Genomic DNA, 23,928 nt, shown 5'->3' with positions numbered 1-23,928 from the left:
TTGAGGAATTTTGAAAGCTTGATGGCTTACATATGGCTTGGTGCTTGCTTTGATTATAGGGAGGCAATTGTGCATCAAGATGCATTTCTACTATGTGGGATCCCAATAAGGTGCCAGGTAGGGAATTCTTCTCAAATACTCATTTCATGGTGGTTCAATTTATAGACAAGGATATTAATTATCTCTTAATTAATTTCTATTCTACCAACATGAGGGCTAGAAGGTTGTAAGTCTAGGATGAGGTTTCTAGTGTTGTAGATTCACTTAAAGTTACTAAGATAATTTATATTGATGATTTTCACTCCCTATGAGAAAATGAGAGGATTAGAAGATTTCTCAGAGAGCATGTATAATTTGAATGAATTCCTTAGATGCAATGACTTCCTTGATATTGACCTCCAAGGCTACCCTTTCACTTAGTCTAATAATAGAATAGACAACAACCTCATTCAAGTTAGATTGGACTGGGTTCTAATTTCTATTGACTAAGACATTCTCCCTCTCTCTTCCCCATAGGAATTTTGTAGAACAATTTTCAACCACTCCATAATCTTTCTTAGATTGACTAAACATAGCCCTCAAGGATACAAACCTTTTAGAAATGAGAATATGTGGCATTCACACCCACAATTTGGGGAGTGTATCAAACAATGGTGGAACACTAGAGTGGAAGGGATGACCATGTATAGGATTGCTAGAAAGTTGGAAATCATCAAGTGAACACTATGTAGGTGGAGTAAATCAACCTTTGGAAAAAAATTTAAGCAAAAAGGGGACATTGAGAAGAATCTTGAAGATTATCATTTATTATTATGGCCAATGGGGATGGCTCTGAGGATACTATCCACGAAGAAAAAGATCTAAAATTATATGGAAGGTTGTTGTAAGGGGGGTAGAGATTTTTTCAAAACAAAGATCACAAATTCAATGGCTCATGAAAGGGGATAAGAAGATTACCTTCTTCCATAGGTCTTCCTCTAAGAACAAACAAGGAACACTATAATCAAATTTTTGGATGACTAGAATTAGGAACATACTGATCAGGTGGACCTTGGAGACTTGGATTCCAATTACTTCTATAACAACTACAATCAACCTATTCTTCCTTGATATTGCACCGAAAGTGAGGAATTATTGAGAATCATCACCCTGGTGGTGAATGGGGATATGAATGAAGATTTGATTAAAAAAAGATGGATTTTGAGGAGGTGAAGACAATTATTTTCTCAATGTGAGCCTTTATGACCATGGACCCTAATGGCTTCCCATTGACTTTCTTCCAGGATTTCTAGGAAATCTAAAAATATGATCTCACCCATGCAATTAGAGATTTCATAAACAAAGGAAGATTCCTAAAGGAACTTAATCAAACTTATATTGTTATGCTTTTGAGAGTTGGTGAGCTCACTAGGATGGAGGATTTTAGTCTGATCAGCTTTTAAAACATGGTGTATAAAATCCCATCCAAGATTCTTGTAAATTAGCTCAAGCCCCTCTTGAATAAGTTTTTTATCCCATCTTAGAATGACTTTGTCCTAGGTCAAGAAATCTTGGATGCTTCTATTACCTTTCATGAAGTTTTACTTTCTATGGAGAATAATACTAATCTAGGTATGGCAATGAAACTTAACATTTCCAAATCTTATGACAATTAAGGCTTGACTTGCTTTTTGATATTTTCATTAGGTTGGGCTTTGGGGAGAGATTTGTCTTGATGATTAAGGATGTTGTCAATTTTGTCCAATTTTTTGTTCTCTTTAATGGGATCTAATAGAATTTTTTTAATTCTACTAGGAGGTTGAGACAAGGGGATCCTTTCCCCCCCTACTTGTTCATCATTGTGGCAGAGGTGCTCAGATGAAACTTTCCATTCATGATGGAGCAGAGATGGATAAAAGGTATAAGTCGATCACCAATCTCTCTCCAAAGGTTATGTAAGAGTTTATGGATGATACCTTTATCTATGGGATTTCTTCTATCAGAGATGCTAGATGTTGGAAGATGCCCTTGGATGATTATGTTGAAGTTTTTGGTCAACACCTAAACTATCATACGAGAAAGATTCATTTCTTCAACACTACGAGGTACGTTCAAGATTGGATTACAAGGAAATTGTAGTGTCAAAGTGATAACCTACTTGACACTTATCTTGGATTACCCCTTACTATTAAGGAAGCCACTCCCTAATTCTAGAACTCAATTGTAGATTGCATGTAAAAGAAGCTTGCTAGATGGAAGGGAAATGTGCTATAAAGAAATGGTAAGTTGCAGCTTCCTATGAAATCCTTACAAGGAATTCTTGTTTATTCCTTATCCCTATTTAAAGTCTCTAGGAAAGTTAGGGAAACTATAGAGAAAATTCAAGAAAATTTTCTGTGGTCAAGAATGAAGAAGGGAAAGATGAGCCTTGTGGCCTAGGAGAAGGTTTAAAAACCCAAATCTTAGGGGGGACCAATCCTAAGGTGGATAGATGATCTTAATAGGGCACTTATGGTGAAGGTTAGATTGAGATTGATTCATAATGATCTAGGGTGGTGTAGAAACATGAAGGCTATGTAAGGAAACTTGGCAATAAAGAATATAACCGTTTCCACATAACCCATAATAGATCTGAAATAAAAATAGAATTAAAATCCACATGCAAGAGAATAGACAACATACCCATAAAACGTGACACAAAATATACCCTAGGAAACCCTCATTGAGAGAAAAAACCTAGCCTCCAAAAGCATCCATCACCATGTATTATTCAGTAAAAATACCATTGCCATACAACCATGGAAGCCTTCATGGCCATAGCCACAACCGAGAAAACTATGTGAACAAGCATGAATCCACACATCCCATGCCATGCTTCCAACCTTCACAAATGCTCCCTTGGCTAACTTGTCAAGCCTTGTCCTGCTTGACTCTTGCCTTTTGTCTTCTCCTTGTCACTCTACAACAACTACCCTTGTGGCTGCTTATATAGTAGCAAGTCCCACAAAATCACTAAGTGGTATTACATAAACCATGTGCTACCTAACCCACTGACCCCACATTTAATATTGGGCATTTAATTCTTTTTCCCAATATTAAATAATTACATCAAATATTATCACAATGTTACAATACAACTCATTAAGAATATTTAATGGGAATCTTTACATGTTGCACGTCCATCTAGGCACAACATTACATAATAAAATAACAATATTATGCAATGTGTGCAACACCCATTATCTCAACAATCTCCCACTTGTTGTATACATTGCATAGGGTCAATCTGTAGCCACATAAATAAACAAGGGAATAATCCCTCCCAGCACATCCACCATCATGGATCAAAATACACCAAGTACTCCATCCTGGTACCCGCAACAAAATCAAAGTATCCAACATCTCAAACATGAATGATCTCACCTCCTATTATGCCACTCCCACTGGACATACATAGATGCCATCCAAAGAGAAAACCACCCAACCTGTCGCATTAGAAGATCATAAAATCCTATACCAACTGAAATTCCAAGCACAAAAACTTGATCCAAAGGTAATCACATGTATCCGTAGTTGTCAAAATATCCATAGCTGAAATAACACCCACAGCAAGTGCCAAACCCATCCAACTATCCATACCTCAAAGGTATAACAAGTGAATCTCTTATCACTGACATATCCAATCTGTAACCTGCAATCACAAGCCTCAAGAGCAATACCTGCCACATATATACCAAGAAGCTCCCATTGCAAAAGATAATGTCAAATCTATAACCAATCCACTCACAACATCTCAAAGAAGTGAATCCATGTAGTATCAAGGACATCCACAATACATAAACCAATATCCTACAAGAAAAAACTCTCATAACAAGTCTCCAATAGTCTCTCAAATTCTCTACAACCAATAGAGGAAAGAGAAAGAAATAACCATGGAATCTCTCACATGACATGCATGAGCAAAAACCAGTGATCACAATCTCTAACCAATCTCAAATCCAATGTAAGAAAAACTAAACATCCAAGAAGATAACCAAGACCAAGAGAAACCATGCAAATCATAACCTGTATCATGTCCTTCTACACACACCTCTAGATGTAAACTGTGCAAGTATGATATCCTCCATAAAACCCCAACAAGAAGCCTCAACAACACCCAAAGCATACCATATAACTAATCATGGATGCAAGCCTCTCACAAGAAGATCAAACTCATACACCATTCCTAAACCAAGGAATAAACATTCCTAATCCAAGGAAAATGCTCAATATAAAACCATCTCCCAAACTCAACCAGCATAACAACATATGCACATGGAGATAACCAATGCTTAACCATCTCTCAAATGAACCCTCCAGAACTAACTCATGTACCATAGCTCAAGATCCATATCCATGAAAGACAAGCATAAATATAATGCACCTGAGAAAAAACAATGGGCTATACCTCTCAAGTAGCAAATCGCCGAGTAGACCAAGAGTGGGGAATGAGAATGCTCATCAAGATACCCAAGTCTCCAACCAAGACTCATTTAAGAACAATATCCTCTCAAGTCCATATCAGGTGACTGCCCCTCAAACTTCTTGTTGAAACTATCAACTGTCTCAACAAATACTTCTCTACTCCAAGAGAAATTAGTGTCACCACTGTCTCTAAGTATCCATGAGCACCTGTAACCAATCAATCCATGCCAACTCCAAATGCAACATAGCAATATCATGAAGTATCTAGCTTATGATCAGTGTACTCAATACCAAGAAACTAAACCAAGATCAATGTCAAAGTTCCAACCATGGCCTCAGGAACATAAACATGACAACATGATCTTACCATCTCAACTAAAGAGATAACATGCTCCATATGAACACACCATAACATGTCACTACTCTAAATGTGTATCAAGAGTATACCATGACATAATAATAAAATCATCCTCATACCAAGGATAACATGCCAAATAAAAGCATAAACCACACCTTTGCCAAGAACCCTGCGAGTCCTCAAGATGCAACCATCTCCACACACCATGAAGATAACAAGTGCACCATGCAGATGTCAAAGATGCTTCTGTAGCAACAAGATCTAAGAAAAACCTCCAACATATGCAAACACTCAATAAATATATCAATGCCAACAACTCCCACTCAACCGTAGTACCAAGTCACCTATGGCATCATAAAATCCATCTCCTACTTGAAGATCCAAACCAAACCAGGAACTAATCCTGCACTGTCACCCCATCACTGTCACAAGCTCCCACTAAACCATGTATCCAAGTTATCCATGACATCATGATGAAAAAATCCATCCTCTAACCATGAGAGTCAACCAAGGCATCAAACTATCAAAGAACTCAAAGTGCACATCATGAGCTCCTAAAAAAAAACCAAATAACCATGATCCTCAACCAAGAAGATATACCACCATAACCAAATCAAAAAATACAAGCTAATGAACATCAAGGATGTACCTGTATAACCAATCATGTCATGCCAAAATCCATGACACAATGATCACATCCATGAACCGAGCATTTGGCTCTCAATATGTCCAACCTGTCCACATAGTCAACCACAATCCTCTGCCATGACTATACCTGGTAACAACATCTCATCCCTTCTACATGAAAATAAAACCATGTGACTTAGGGCATAGACAACCCAAATCCAAGCCACCAATCTAAATATGCATCAATAATGAAAGATCAATGGGCAAAGACAACCCATAACCAAGCTATAAATGCAACCTGTAAGTATAGACCGCTTACAACACTGCACAGCTTGTAGATCCAACAAGTCATCATACATATCCAAGCTAAACACTGATAACCATATCATCATGAGACTAAACTTGAGTATACAATGACATCAAAACTTAAATCTCCAATGCCATAAACTCGCAAGTTACCATAGTCAAAATATATAGCATAAATTGTTCAGATAAATATATCAACAAATAAATTATGCCAAACCTACACCAAATCTGAACCAATGTGTAGAGCTCTCCAAGAGCTTTTCGTTGACTACTTGAAGTCCAAAATTTGACTTCGTATGCCCAAGTTATGCCCTAATCCATGCTCAAAATAAATAACATCTAATTATAGGGCTCTTAAAACCTGAAAAAATCTCAAAATTATAAAACCAAACCTATACCAGGTTGTAGTGCTCTGAATTAGCTTTCCAACGCCTATAAGAACTTTGAAATCTGATATTCTGAGAGAAAGTTATGGCCATTTTACTAAAACTGTCTTTTTACCATTTTCATTGCGATTTTTCATTTTTAATTTTTTTCAGTGACAAAAATTCCAACGGGATTAAATTTGATGGCCATCATGGGCTGAAACCAAAAAACTCTTTCATTTCCTCTGAACATAGCCAAACTAGGGCATATTATATATCAAAATTTATGGAAATGTTGACCTGGATCCAATGGTGAGGTCTATTTTTACCCAGGAGGTCATTTCTACATGCTACCCCCCAAAACCCTCATTTAAAATGAGACATTCGAAAAAATCCTTTTGTCTAAAAAATTTCACATGCCCAAATATTTTAACATCTCATCATAACAACAAATCCAAAGTCCTCAGATCTGCAATAAATCATTCATATATCTTGCCCTTTCTTTTATCCTCTCATGCATTTTCATGGATTCAATCTAGGGTTACAATAATAAAACCATAGCTCTGATACCACTTGTAAGGAAACTTGGAAATAAAGAATATAACTATTTCTACATAACCCATAATAGATTTGAAATAAACATGAAATTAAAATCCACATGCAAGAGAATAGACAACATACCCATAAAATGTGACACAAGATATACCCTGGGAAACCCTCATTGAGAGAAAAAACTCAGCCTCCAAAAGCATCCATCACCATGTATTATTTAGCAAAAATACCATTGCCATACAACCATGGAAGCCTTCATGGCCATAGCCACAACCAAGCAAACTATGTGAACAAGCATGAATCTACACATCCCATACCATGCTTCCAACCTTCACAAATGCTCCCTTGGCTAACCTGTCAAGCCTTGTCCTGCTTGACTCTTGCCTTTTATCTTCTCCTTGTCACTCTACAACAACTACCCTTGTGACTGCTTATATAGTAGCAAGTCCCACAAAACCACTAAGTGGTATTACATAAACCATGTGCTAAAACCATGTGCTACCTAACCCACTAACCCCACATTTAATATTGGGCATTTAATTCTTTTCCCCAATATTAAATAATTACATCAAATATTATCACAATGTTACAATACAACTCATCAAGAATATTTCATGGGAATCTTTACATGTTGCACGTCCATCTAGGCACAACATTACATAATAAAATAAAATAATAAAATAATAATATTATGCAATGTGTGCAACACCCATTATCTCAACAGGCTAAATACTTGAGGGGAAATTATTTCTAGTACAACCTTGGAAACAATGAACTCCCATTAGGTTCAATAATTTAGACCAATATTGTTAACAATTGGAAACTCTTGAGGAAGGGTAAATTAGATGGGTGATTAGGAATAGGAATAAGATTAGATTTTGAGAGGATAATTAGACTTGGTGCACCCTATGAAAATCTCAATTTAGTTTGATGAGGAATGCTTGTATAAACCAATTTGGGATATGGTTGAAAAACTATTTAGATAACAATGGTAAGTGGATAAAGCTAGACCAATTGATCTCAAACCAAAAATTTCTCTCAAGAACTTTAGAGAATGATAAAAAGAAGCAGGGTCCCAATTTTCCCTTTAGAGGATGTGATTGTTTGAGATTCAAATGCCTCTAGGGCATTCACTATTAAATATTATAATAATATCATTATTTGACATGAGGAGTGTAGGCAGCGAAAATATGGACCACTTGCCTAGGAATAATATTGAAGGTGAACTTTTTGTGGGCTACACTACATGGGAACATTCTCACAATTGATAGCCTCAAGAGAAGAGGGTTTAAATTTGTTAGTAGGTTTGTGTTGTGTCATAAGGAGGAAGAATATGTCACTTATCTTTTGATCCATTGCACCTATTCTAGGGAGCTATGATAGGAATTTTGCATAGATTTGGGGTTAAATGGATGTTAAAAATGTATTTTTTAATTGTGAAATTGATGAAGAAATCTATGACTCAGTGACAAGAATTTAAAAATCATGGAAAAGAAAATTTGTTTTGTAAATTAAGGAAGTCTCTATATGGTTTGAAACAAGCTCCAAGGGTTTGGTATGCTAAAATTGATGAATTTTTTTAAGTTGAAGGCTTCCATAATAGTCCTTATGATCCAAATTTTTATGTGAAGGTATTTGATGATGGTGGTATTATAATTATTGTGCTTTATGTTGAGGATCTTATTATTAAAAGACTAGCATGGATAAAATCAGTAACATAAAGTAAAAATTACAAGATACATTTGAGATGATAGATCTTGGTTTTCTACATTATTTTCTTGGATAACAAGTATGGAAAAAGGAAGAAGGCATTTATTTGTCTCAAATGAAGTATGCTCTAGACTTGTTGAAAAAGTTTCAAATGGAAGATTGTAATAGTGTGTCTACTCTAGTTTCTCTAGGACTCAAGAGTGTGTCTACTTTAGTTGCTCCAAGAGTTAAGTCAGGAATGGATATCAAAGGTGAATATTTTGATCTACCCTATATAGGAAATTGCTTGGTAGTCTTGTGTATTTGACATACACTCAACTAGATATTGCTTTTATCATTAGATTGGTTTCTAGATTTTTGAGTTCTCCTAAGGTCCCACATTGGATAGGAACCAAATTAATATTCAACTATGTGAAAGGGACTTTAACAATGGTGATATATTATTCATCTCATGGAGATCTTCTCCTTATTGGTTATCCATATTTTGATTGGGTGACATGTGCAGATGATCATAAGTCGACTACAAGTTATGTTGTCTATCTTGGTGCATGACCTATTTATTAGTAAAATAAAAAGAAATCTACCATTTCTCTATGTACTATAGAATCATGAACATAAGAAATAACTTGGATACAAGCTATTCTATCCATCCTCAAGAAATATCATGCAGGGTCTTCTTTACTTCATTGTGACAATCAAAGTACCATCTCATTGTCAAAGAATCTAGTGTTTCTTGCTTGCACCAAACATATCATGGTTTATCATTATTATATCTAACATCTAATTTCTCATAACATGTGATTCATCTACAATATTGCAAAATAGAGGACCAAAATTGCTAATCTCTTCACAAAAGTATTATGTGAAGCTAAGTTTATACATCTTAGAATTCTTTTGGGCTTACAAGAAGTGACATGACTATTTCATGGTTGTAATTTAGGGGGGATTCTAGTGAATTCCCACCACTGTATTATTTATAATAGCTAGTGTAATTAACTTAGGGTGGATGTTGAAGTAAATTGATTACTGTATATCCATTTGGTTGGTGGTTAGCAAAGACCACACATTTTCCATGTGAAACCTTCCATTACTATCCATTGCCGCTTACAACCACTTTCTTTACATATCCTCATAAATGATTTGATCTTGAATGTACATATCTTTGGTTATAAATTCAATGGCCTAGTCATGTTTTTTATCATCCCAATTTCAAGCATTCTGTTGTGTTATATTTTATCTCTATTTTTTCAACCTCTATAGGGCATTCTTAAAATAAATAGTGATAATTTTTTTTTGGAAAATTATGGGTCTTGTTGGAATTGGTGGGATTGGACGAGATAGTTGAAAGAATGAAAAAATGATAAACACAATAGGAAAAACTTCTATAGTGGAGAAAAAAAGATTTTTATTAATTGGTAATTACCAACTAATTATAATATCTTTCATTTATAAAAATTTCTACACCACAGAGAAGTTAGCTGAAATCAATTACAAATAAAACTCCTAATAGAGTTGTAAAATATCCATTATTATTAGTTATGACCCATTTCTACTAATTACACAACTATATATCTAAATAGACTCATAGTTCTAACTGATTATTCCTTATTCCTAAGAAATATGAAGACATGTTTTACAAGACTAGCCGAATGAAGGAAGAAATTTGTTAGCATTATTTTTCATGAAAGGTCAATTGGAGATATTATGTTCTTTTAACAATCCTTATTAGTTTTGACCTCAAATGTTAGAGCAAGCACTACCCCTTTTTAATGCAATCTTGAAATATTTTTTAGTTTACCATAAACTTCTACCTATTGATTTGGTTTATAACTGACCACAAATTTTGCATGCAAGTGGTTTCTACTAACCAAACAAACTAATCAACATATAATATCTTCAAATTCAATATTGGTTTTTATTTAAATTCTATGTCATCTCCAGACTTACTCAAAATCATATTTTAAATTTTCAAACTCAGATTGAACCTAGGGAATCCCATCATTATCTTGGGACACTCAAATCATGAGCTCTAGGAATCTTGATGTCTAGTCCATTATAGGTTTAGGCTTGAAACCATTATATCTTATCAACACCACAAATTGAGCCAAATTTCTAGTGCTTAGGGGATCCAAACATTACTAGGCTATCCTATTTCATTTCTCACCAAAATGTAAAGATAATGCTTGAATATTTAATAACATAATTCTCTTATCAAATAAAAACTTACATCCTTAGATAATGCTTGAATATTTAATAAAATAATTCTCTTATCAAATGAAAACTTCCATCCTCCTCTATTTAAAAAAAAAAATCTCCTTTTATCCCATTTCACACAATCTTCTACTTTTCTCAATCAAAAACATATCCATAAAAAATATTCAGAATGATTTAATAAAGAAACCAATTTACAACATACCCAAACTGCACTGTTCTTTTCACTCATTTAATGAAAGTATTCTTCTCGTCACCAACCTAAATAGATCTTAGATGCTCCTTGTAGGCTAAAATTTTATTTTCCTTTTCTTTGCCATTGTAATTGGCTGCAAGCTTCAACAATCCTTTGGATCCAACCCGCTCTAATACCACATCAAAGAATGAAAAAATAAATAAATATGAAAGGAAAAGTTGAAACAACGAGAGAAAGAACATTTTGTTATGTGGTAATTAAAAACAAATTACAATAGTTTTCATTTATAGAGATTTTTAACATCATATAGAAGTTAGAGATCAATTACAAATCAAACTCTTAATAGAGTTGTAAATTATCCATGATTATCAGTTATGATTCATTTCTACTAATTGAAAAACTAAAGATATAAATACACCTAGAGTTCTAACTAATTGCTTCTTACTCTTTATATCCAATAGTTATAAATAATAAACACTAGGGGGCATGGTGAATCTTTATTTTACAAAATTTTTCCCAACTATGGATATCATTAATAGTCTTAAAACATGCTATGTGAATAAATTTAAAAGTAAACGTAATATAATGCAACTGACATCATCTTTATTTATTAACTAGGGAAACCCTACCAAGGGAAAACCTTGGGCATGCAACTCAAGAAATTATTCACTAATCAAAAGTATCTTGTGAAAGATATTGACCCTATTAGGAGTTTGTTACATCTGTATAGTGTCTTGATCCTTGTTAGAGAACTAGGCCTTGTTAGAAGCCTCAAACCTATAAGGAGTTGTTATTAAAATTATAACATGTATGAAAGATGATCTCATGACTCAAACATTATATATACAATGATATTTATAGTATACAAAAGATGTAGATACAATAACCTATTGCAAATGTTGATGTCATCAAAATCTAATTGATGTTTGTAGCCTGATGTACAATCTTCGCATGTATTTCCTTTTACTTATTTCAACATCAAATTCACATCATTTATCAATAGAATTAAAATTTCATAGACATCGGACAACTTCACATCCAAATTTCTATCCTTATTATCATATTTTCTATTTTGTCGGTCTTCATACCATCATATGTGTCCTAAAATAAATAATTGACTTTTTCTCACCTAGAGTTAACATCTAGGATGTTGTGCCTAATAGATTAAGTAATTTTATTTCTAAAGAAAATAATTCCTTAACTTAAAATATCCAATTCCTTAACTCTATCTTGTTTTTCTATGCATACCTATTGTTGATATATCCTTTATATCTTTGTCTCTACTGCTCAAATTGACTTGCACATTCAAGTACAATACCGTAACACTCGGTACTATCACCAAGCACTATGCCAATAAAAATAGTGATTAACTTCATAACACTTAGATAATTTTCTAAGTCCTTCAACCAAAAATTCATTTTCATAATCTTCTCACTTAATACTCAATATATCCAAGAATAAAAAATCCATACTATCTACTTAGACAAATTTGCAACACTAACTACTAAAAAATATATAGATTAGTTTTACATGAGTGCAACATGAATGAGGAAATATGTTTGCATTATTTCTCATGAAGACTCATCTCAAAGAAATTAACTTTTTCCAACAATAGTTTGTGAATTGATTAGTTTGTTTTTGCAATTTATAAAGGTATGTGTTCTTGTATGGAAAAAGATTCTTGGATGTAAAATGATCATTTATGAGACATAGTGATAGGTTATAGTGCATATGTTGATTAGACAACATTCTAAGAATGTTTGTTGGCAATTGGCTTTGGTTGTTAAATAGATTCTCAATTTGTGTTCTTCTTTGGATTTGATAAGTTTTACTCACATTCCCAAAGGGTGGAATAAAATTGAAAAATTATAGATAAGAGACATTTACCTTTATAGTTGTCTCATCATTTTGGCCAATTGATAGATCGAGGTTTTATTATTATTAAATATCAAATATTAATATAAGACACAAAATTAAAGGTAGTACTCTCTTTTATATTACATTCTTCTCTTTTTAGGTTTGATCACTCAAGACTACAATAATTAAGAGCTAATAAAGTATGTTATATGCTAACATGGAATTTCTTCATAAACCCTCACTACCATATATAATTAATTCTCAAAATCTCACCACAAAGACAAAAAATCATTAATGAAGAGCTAAAAAAGTATGTTATATGCTGAAATGGAATTTCTTCACAAACCCTCACCATCTTATAGAATTAATTCTCAAACTAAATTGTATACCCTCATTGCAAAGGCAAAAAACCATTAATGACATCTTCCTTCAAATTCTCCAGCAATTCAAAATCCTTCTACAATTATTTATCACAAAATTTAATGTAGCTATTTTCTTAACAACCATTATGCTTCCAATTTTGTTTGGTCACTTATTCCATTAATCTCTACTAGATCTTCTCAAACATAAGCTTTCTTTCAATGATCTTTTGTCCAAACTCCTCAAAAATAGCGTAATTCTTCAACAATATATTATTTTGACAAAAGATTACTCACTACACAAATTTCTTATAATGAATTCTAAATGTATAAGATAACTACCCAACTTAATAAATTTAGCACTGGGAATGTGCGGATTACTCTAGTTTTCTTCTACAAACTAGTACACATCTTTTGATGTCTACAATTACTTATTCCTAGTGAGCATTATCAACATGGATCCAATATTTATTGATGGAAAAATGAAATAGAAAATAACCATACATAAATATTTATATTTGTTAAAATATAGTGTTACATTAAAGATTTTATCAATATTCTATTTATAGAGCTTCAACTCTTTTCAAACAGAACACCAATTCTTTCTATTGTCGATATATAACTTCATAATGATAACGTCATAAAACCAACATAAATTTTGTGAAACTATAAAATCATAGGTTTCTTATTTGTTTCTCATATAATTTCTAGGAGATACGTCTCATATAAACTCACAATCTCATTACAGGTCAAAAATTTATAGTATATTGTTGTATCTGAACTTCTAAAAGAGTGAGCAACAATTGTCAGAAATATGATGTGACATGGTCGATTGTCCCTAGAGTCAAATGCCCACCTACTTGGTTGAAAATCATTAGCCTAGTAGGTGAGTTTGAATTTTGAAAAGAGAGGGAAATTTTTTTGAAGCTAAATAGAAGGAATAAATATTTTTTTCATTCAATAAGTTAGAAGGGGAGTAGATAGAGGAGACGAGATGAACAAAGAAGGAAGAAGATTGATAGATAAAATTAGAGGAATATTCAGAGTTTAGAGGACAAAAGGAAGGTTTAGTATCACAACACATGTTTAAATCTCTCTGTCATTCTGTAAGTTCATTTTGGTTTGTCCTGACAAGCAATGATTTCTCCAAGAGTCTTCTATGCAACTGTTAATGCTATAAGTTTAAGTTTTATCAGTGAAGTATTTTTTAGTTTTTTGGTTGAAGCCAATTGCTCCTAGATTTTTTAGTAGTTTTTTAACCTAGTTGAATAGAAAGCAAGAAAGAAGGCACACTTGGCTCATTTTTTTCTACCTTTCTATTTGCTATTGCATGTTTAATATTTGAGATGTTCATACTTGCAAGTTTAGTTGATATCCTCTCTATGTTTTAGTGGAAAAAATATTTAGACTGTAAGTCTATTAAAAAATTCACTCAGTTCACTCTTCAACTATGCTCTTCCTTTGTCAACTTGGTTTGTATAAGACTAATTGTTTCTACCAAGTCCATTAAGCTTCTATTTTTCATTCCTACAGAGTTTACTCGGTGTCATTGTCAACCAAGTTCTTTTGATTTAGATGTTGGTTGTGTGTAGAGCTTTATGAGCTCCACCTTTCCTTTGTTGATCAAGCTCACTCGACAACCATTGTGCCAAGCTCCACCTTCCCTTCAGTGACTAAGCTCACTTGACATCTTCTTGTGTCGAATTGCCCCTATTACTGAGCTTACTCTACTTCTTCATGTGCCAAGTCACTCAACACCATTTTCCTGTTACTTGACACCCTCTTGTGCTAAGAAATTTTTTTACTTGGTTTCCTTGTTTACTAAGAAAAATTTGAAGTTTGTGAAGTTGAATTCTTTACATGGTATAATTCTTTACAACAATTACAAGTTCATGAACCAATATGGTGGATGGAATACAATACATAGACACGCATGGGTTAGACTACAAATTAATTACTTTTTTGATATAATAGCATTAAAAGTGGGAAAAAGGTAAATATGAGGATTAAAAACTGGCATAATAGATAATGTTAATAAAATATTTTGAATATGGAAGACATACAAACTTATCACTTGACATGTGAATGAATTCAATATGGTGGTGTGTGTGATTACACTTTCCAATATGAAATGAGGCTTTGGTGCACTTAAGGTATCAAAATCCTTTGAATTTATAATGTGCTTTGAATAGAGTATTGACTAAAGATCTTAATGCTTAGAAAGTTAAGAAGTATATGGAACAAGTGTCATTGTCAATTAAAAAAATTATATACACAACAAAAATGTTTAAAGAGACCCCCCAATGCTAAGTTAGCATATGATAGAAATATAAGTAAGTGAAAAGTATATATAGAATAGGTTTCAAGCTAGCTTTAAATTCATAATATGATAATGGTTATGGTAAATCTATTTTTATTAGATGAGTCAATGTACTTGAAAATATTTCATGTCTCTCAAGATTATGCTATCATGCTTAATATGATATTATAATTACTTTTATAAAGTGTAGGAAAAAATAATGTTGCAATTTCTATAGATAAATCATATATTTTCTTTTTATAGCTCTTATATGTTATTGTAAATAGAAGTACAATGACTTACACGGAGAGAAACATGTGGTGTAAAAGAACATTATAAGACGGTGAAATGGAAAATGATAATCTTTGTACCTATGAGTTAGCCAAGCATACAATTCAAGATTGCTTTCAAAAACTTTCTCTATTGCAAATCTTTAACTTTTTCTTTCCTTAAGGATTTCAGTTTGTCATGAATTCACTTCTTTTGCTAGAGAAACATCTCTTTTATTTTGCTACAAATTTTTCATATTAAATTAGATATTTACATCATTTCTCTAAATGAGTGAGATTTGCATTGTATGACATATTAAAAGTTGGAAATGCTTTCTCTTTTCAATTTGAGGCACCTAAAAAATAGTCTGACACACCTTAGAATCTCTAAACATAATGAAAATCTATCCATAAGAGAAAAATCTCAAGAGGAATTCCTTCAGGTAATTTGGAGATAATAGATGAAATCCCAAAAACCTAAGTGCATAACAAGTATTAGAAGTAGATGTTAGTATAATATATTAAAATGTATTAATTAGGCTAGATAGTTACAAAAGTAGTTTGTACATGATGCACACCATTATTAAATACATATTAAATATAATATTTCTAGGGTCTCCCATCTCTACTATCTAGCCATCTTGAGTGTTTGTAAATATAAAACAAGTATTTGAAATTGTGCATATTAATGTGTCTACCAAATATGTTGTGAGAGAACAATCTTTGTGTCTATAGTGTGTAAACAAATGTTCAATTTTAGTGAAAGAAAATGAAAAATGAAATTTTGTTATGGAAGTTGTGGTTGACACATTAGATAAATATTCTGGATTTAATTTTCATATCTAAAAATAGAAAATAGAAAATGCAATTGATGAATAAAAATTTATGGGAAATAGTTTCTAGAATAGAAAGCCACTTACACATACAAGTAAGATACTAGATTGAAACAATATAGAGAGCCAAATATTGAATATCCTTTCATAAATTTTTAGATTGACTATATTGTCACATTCATTTTAAAAACCATTTTCTAGTATTAATAAATTTCTATAATAGTTTATTCCATCACTCATGTAAATCAACTTGTACTAGTTCCATCTAAGAGATAACAATTTAAAAAAAATATTTACAATTAATTTCTACATAGTTTTTATCAGTGCTAACAATTTCGTGACCATCAAATGTTGAAACAAACAACTTTTTTGTAATAAAGAAATAAAAAAGGTCAAGTGTATATATTTATATTTATATATAATGACGAATAAAATAGAAATAATAAATAATTTTCATTGTCAATAAAAATGAAAGTACCCATTAGTAAGTCAATGAAATTTGTGGAAATATAAATATATAAATGTGGTCAAATAGATATCGTGGCTATGAGAATATCAGATATTGTGGATGATGAATTTCTTGACATTTATTTATGAATCAATTGATATCAAATATTTGAGCATCAAGCCCCATAATCCCTATGTCAAGCAGATGATCAATTTGACTATCACGCTCAAAATGCAAACCTTTATTAAAAATAATTAAATTGGATGCCAAAGGAACTTTGTAAGATGAATCCCCTTGGGTTTTTAATTAATTAATTAATTCAATTTATTGATAGGATCACCCAAAACTCTATTAAATTATGTTTAAAGAGAATCATACAATAAATTGAACCAAGTTAGGGGGATTATGACTTGGTTTAATAAATTATGTATTAAAAATCTTGAAGGATGCGAGGATTATTGAAAGAGCCATGTCCTAATTAGTAAATGCCAAATCAAATAAATCCATAAAATGTGGAAAGATAGAAGAAACCTTAGTTGAAAAGTCAATATACATTAGCATTAGCCATAATTAGGATTAACAATTCATTAATCAAAATGACTGCATAAATACATTATCTAAGATATTGATGTACACATCAGCTTCAATCAAAATACACATTAAACAATTAAAATGATATCATGGAGATACATTATCGATTTGTAAAATTGTATCATAATGATCATCTAAAAGATGTTGTACAAACCATCAAATAAATTTCATAAAAACCTCACCACATGTCCTTTTGTGTGATCAATTCTCCAAAGACATTGGACATCATTGATCTGCTATCTAAGATACAAGTGTGGTCCAGATGCTTTTACCATGCCAACCATAGAGTGTTTACTCCCCTATGATTCTTCCTAAGATGAAAAATACCCTAACCCTAGCATGAGAAGCCTAGCTTCTTGGAACAAGATGGATCAGATGGATCCAATGTAGCCATGAAACATACTACATCCACACATGTGCCTAGTAGGCTAATCACAAAATGTGGAAAGGAAAGAAATTAACACTATACATCTACTCATATATAGTAAACACAAAACTAAAACATATCTACTCATATGTAACATCTAAGTAATATCTACTCATATGCAAATAAAGTGAGCATATCCACACATATGCCTTACAAGTATAAACTACATATTCAAATGCAGTAAAGATAAATATCTTGGCTAAACACATGAATGCTAGCATTAACTGAAAGAAGAAACTAAATATAAACTATCCATCTATTAGGACTGGCGGGTAGAGAGAGAAAACATAAGATATCCATCTCTATTTCTCATTGAGTGCTTACAACAACAGTTGTAGCTTAATTTTTTTTCTATGTCTGTAGAGTAGTGATTTCTCTAGACTATTGTAAAGCTCATAGAATCTTGATTGAACTTAGTATGCAACCATTGAGCACTGAAGATTTTGTATTTTGTAACAACAATAGTTATTTTCTGTAGAAGTTTAATTTTGTATTACTATTGATCTTTAAGCCTATATTGCCGATTAGTGTCCAAACACTTAGTCTTTTTCAAGTCATTTACTAGGAAAGATTATGAGATCATTACTGTGATCAAGTTATCTAGTAAAGACTAAGCATACAACACTTATATTGAGTGAGATAATGATTGTCGAGCATTCTGTAGAGACTGAGTATATATGTGAGCCAAGCATAAGTATGAGCCAAGAAATTTAATGAAGACCAAGCTTATTGAAAAGTTATCAAGAGCTAAACAAATAGTAATATAGAAGCTAAGTAACAACATAAAGGTTTATGCACGAATGAGCATCAGAGCATTTAGGTGCCAAGTAATTCAATTTTGATATGAGAGTTTGTAATGACACAAACTCATATGTAAACCATTTTGGTCAACATTTTATGACATTTAATATTTGTAGAGCCATCTCAAATGTTGATTACACATCATTGTAGAAGGTAATAATCCCTAGGTGTACAATTCAACTAATCATAAAAGGGATGTAAATGAAAAAAGATGATGACGTTTAAACTATCAATAAAGATCTATAAACTTCATAGAACATCTATTTAAGGAGGATTCTAACCCTAGAATCAACATAATGAGTATGTATAAGGAGTATGCGCATGTGAAGGAGTGAAGAAGAAGTTTCAAGGACATATCAAGTAGAGAGAAATCAAACAAGTGAAGGACTAAAAAAAGATATCAAATTAGGAGAACCAGATCAAAGATATAGGAAAGAGGAGACCCAAGATCTACTTGCAGAGAAAACCAAGGGTAAGGTACTGAATCAGTTATTTTCTAATTGAGATGGGGTAAATCTCTTAATAGAGTGGTCTTAACAGGCCTATGTAAATATCCTAACAGAGTCCTTACTTTATTGGAGTGTAAAATCCTTTAACAAGTTGAGACCTATTAGTCTCTTAAGTTTTTAATAGGGTAGACCTCTCATAGAGTAGATCATATATTATGATCAAGCATTGTAACCTTAATAGGTTAACTTTATTGTTGCAATAGTGAAAATTTGTGGGTTTCATTCCCACCCTAGTTTTACCCTCATCTTGAAGTATTTCTAGGTAAATAAATCATTGTGTTATGTGTTGAACTTTTATGGATGTAATGTATCTCATTTATGTTTCAAAATTATAGTTTTATTGATAAATTTGTGAGATGAATTAGGTATGAATTTATTGGTTTTGAAGTCAAAATTTTAAGATCCTGATTTAGCCCCCCCTCTTAGTATCTTATTTTCCATATAATTATTCCAACAATTGGTATCAAAGCTCAATTTTCTTGTCAGGAAGGCTAACACCTTGAGAGGATAAGATCACAGGGATGGAAGTGTATAAGACAAGAAAGAACATTGAGAATCAGATGAATGAAATCCATATTGGATTGCAACAATTGGAAACAACAAAAGAAGAGTTAAGGAAATTCCTCAAAAGAAGAAGAGATATGGTTATATAGCCAAATGACAGTCAATATACAAAAGTTGATATAGAAGGACTACTAGACAATGGAAAGAATGGCAACAAAGATGAACCAATAAAATAATTTCCTAGAGAAGAATAATGCCCTAGTGAAAGAAGTAAAAGATCTCAAGTCAAAAAAAGAAATTCAATTAGTTACACTTTGTGAAGCTATTGAACAAAAGAAGAAAGAAATGGAGGATAAGCTCATGGTTGAAGAATATAAAAGGTAGATATATGGCAGACTTGAAGAAACATCATTTGAAGTTCATAAGATTTCAAATAATCATCTTGACATGATAAATAAAAAGATAATTGCAAATTAGGAAGCAAATAAAAAAGATGTTGAGATCACAAATCTAAGGTTATATAATGAAAATGAGTTAAGGAATGAAAAGGAACTCATCGAGAGGATGAATAAACCAAATGAATAAATCAAGCACTTTGAAGACATGATGAAGTCACCAAGAGAAAAAGACACCTTTGGACTTGGATACAACAAGAAATCTTCAATTACTAAAGAAAGAGAATCATCCAAAAGTGGAGAACAAAGGAATACAAAATCAAACGAAAAACCTACATGTCATCACTATGATAAAATTGGAGACACAACTAATATTTGCAAAAACAAAAATGCTAAGAAAATCCCTTGACCTAAGTAAAGTGGTAATTATTTTAATTGCAAGAAGACATGACACCAAACACATGAATAGAGATCAAAGAACAATGAATTAACCAGAAAGGTACCTAGATTACAAGGTCATTGTTACAATTGCCAAAAGTTTGGACAAAGAGATTATGAGTGCAAACTTAAGAGAAGTCACACTGGTGACCTAAAAAACAAACTCATACAACAAAGAAAGGAAACTCTTGCAACTAGGATTACAACACATGTTATAGTTGTCACTATTATGGAGAGTATGGACACATTCCAAAGAATTGCATTGAGACACATTTCAAAGGAAATTAGAAGAAATGGTTAAATTAGAGATAATATGTTTCAGTTGTATCTAAGTTTGGTATGTCACTAAGAACTAAAAAACCAGAACACCAGTACTAGCACCAATGGAAATGACAAAATATAAAGAAAGAAGACATCATGGATAGAGATAGTAAGAGCTAGAAGAAACAGAGAAGAAGATAATGTGATAACTAAATTTGATGGAGCAAGTGATCACACCACATGTTACTAAAGAAAGAAGGTATGTAGGAACTATATAGTCAAAGCTATATTTTACATGAATTCCTAGCATAAATGTGACAAAGAGTTATCCGCATAAATAAAGATGCATTAAGAACCATTAAAATTAGAAAATTAGAAAGTACTGAGTATTAGTGGTACAATTTATGTTGACTAAGCCATGGAGTATAGATAGAGTGATCAAGGAAGATTACATATTGATCGAGTAAAATGATAGTGATCGAGTGAATAACCTTCACCAAACTAAATTGTAGAGTGAGCTAGTTGTCATATACTATCTAAGTACAAAGACATTAATTACAATTTTAAAAATAAAATATTGAATATATTTATTGAAATTGAACATTCATTTTACTTACCAAATGATTAAAAATCTCATGAGAAGATTTCAAGGTGATAGAAGTGATTTCAACAACTAGAGAAAAGAATCTTAGCACGTTATCAGTGAATTTGTGAAGTGAAGTATCTCAGTGCCAAGTAAAGTATTCAGTGAAGGTAATTTTGATTTATTTTGAATGATAAAGTATAATAGTGAATCATTAGGAATGATCAAAGGACTCCACCTAATTTCAAAAATTCAGTTAACATTGAAACCCTTGTTGATGATATTGGAATGTTGTCATCAACTCCACTCAGTCTTGATTGTGCAAGACATCATATCATGATACCAATGGAAGATTGAAGAGATTAGAGATTTTGAAATTAGAAAAACATATGACAAGCTATGTGTCAATTGAATTTTGAAAGATGAATTCAAGATCGTTGCTGACAAAAGGCTTACCTATACCATGGGTTTTCCAAAAGTTTTCTAGAACAAATGGATCATGATTGTGTTTAGCCAAGTTCATGACATGAAAATTTAGTTGGAAGGTGGGCTGAGAAATATTATCAAGGCAATCAATTGGGTACCCTACATTGGATCAAACAAAGAGCATAAGGAGCAAAACCAAGAATAAAATTGAAAAGCTAACCAAGGTGAAGTGGAAAGGTTGTGGAATGTCAATAGACAACATTGAAGATCCACTAATTGAATTTTTTGTTCATGTGATTGCACACACGTTTTTGCTAGAGTAAATAATTAATTAATTGTTAATTACTTATTCTATTGCTTAAGCTTACTTAGGTTAATGCATGTAGTTGAGGTTAGTTGTTGACAACACGGGAGTTTGTTCCCTTTAGCATACTTATCTTTTCCACCTTTTGTGGACATGTGCTGAGTTGTCAACCTTATCTCCTACCTCATTCTAGCTTGTTGTACAAGCTTCCATGAGGCCTTTATAAGTGGTCTCTCACTCATTGTAAATTCATTCCATTTTCCATTTTCACATAGCAATTCTAATTTCCTATTGTGAATTATTCTTGTGTGGTATTTGCTTCAAGCTCTTTGTTCCCTAGGTTTCTCTTTAGCAAGCTATTTTCATTGCAAGTGATCTTGGCGCATTATCAGAGTCAGATTCTCAACTCATACATGGTATCAGAGCCTCCCTGCTACTTCTTGTTCGAAGGATTTTTGAAGCCGTAATTTGGAGTCACAAACCCTAGTTTGTTTGTGCAATTTTTCTTCAAATCGGGGGTAGAGCGAATTTTTTGAGCATTTTCAGCTCCTGACTATTGATGTCATCATTTTGATGGCTGATTTCATCATTTCAGTGAAATCTTGGTGATGGCCGTACGGGTGTCAAATTTAACATTGTGCCTGTAATTTTCTAGCAAGGTCCATTTTTGGAGCAGCAGTTAGTTTTTTGGCTATAACTTGAGCATACAGAGGTCTTTTTCCAATCTGAAAGAAGCATCAAAAAGCTAACTCAGAGATAGAGACATTGGTGCTAGTTTCATAAGATTTAAAGTTCATTTGAGCTCCCATTTTTGGTGTCAAAGTAGAGGCTTGTGTTTCCTCCTATTCCGAATCAACAAATCTAGGTTCTTTTCTAGTTTTTTTGCTTTCTATAGTTGGTTTTGTGGTATTTGAGGGATATTCTTGTACATTTATGGGGGGGTGTCTTTATTTTTTGTAATTTACTTCAGTTAAGATCCTTCTACTTCCATCTTATTCTTTCTCTCAATGGTGGATCCATCTGTGACCCGTCTCACACCACACAACTACCGCACCTAAAAGGCACAAATGAGTAGGCTTCTCATGTCAAGAGGTCTATGGTCTTGTATGGATGAGAATCAGCCTGCTCTTATGTGTCCTTTTGAGGTTCTACAATACACAAACAAGATGGATGAAGCCATGGGGCTGATTGCACTCAACATTTTAGACAGTCTGCTATTTCACCTGGATGGTTTGACTACTCCACAAGCTTATTGGTAGAAATTTTAGACTTTGTTTGGATAGTTAAATGAGTTTTGAGCACTTCAGTTGGATGCAGAATTGACATCTTTGTCACCAAGCAACTTTCCCACCATCGAGGACTTTCTGATGAAGTTCAAATCCCTACATGCAGTTTTACAAGGATGTGGGAAGACCAAAATGGATAATGAGTGCATATTTTTGATACTCTCAAAGCTGAAGGGGCAGTATCAAGTTTTTTCTTCTACTTTCTACTCCACCATGGATACCCTTGGAGATAGACATAGGATGCCTACATTTGAGACATTTTGTGATAGGTTGACTAGGGAACAGGCAAAGATTGAGCAAGTGGATGGCTCTGGCTCTTCTAGCCAAGCATTGGTTGCTCAAAATTCTAAGGGGAAATCAATGAAGAAAGGAAAATTGAAGAAAGACACATTAAAATCTGATTCTAAGCCTCCAACTAACCCTCCAGTAAACCCTCCCAAGGGTAAATATTCTTCAAAGTTGGGTGAGTCTACCTCCAATACCAAGAAGAAATCGAGTGAGAACTATAGCTTTTGTGGGAAAGATGGACATTTAGTTTCGAGGTGTTGGAAATGATTAGAGGCTTTAGAG

The sequence above is a fragment of the Cupressus sempervirens genome, chromosome 10 (assembly GCF_028749045.1).
Source record: "Cupressus sempervirens isolate cs-2001-9-10 chromosome 10, ASM2874904v1, whole genome shotgun sequence".
Lineage (NCBI taxonomy): Eukaryota > Viridiplantae > Streptophyta > Pinopsida > Cupressales > Cupressaceae > Cupressus > Cupressus sempervirens.
The sequence above is the reverse complement of the archived record's forward strand: the minus strand, read 5'-3'. Positions refer to the sequence as shown.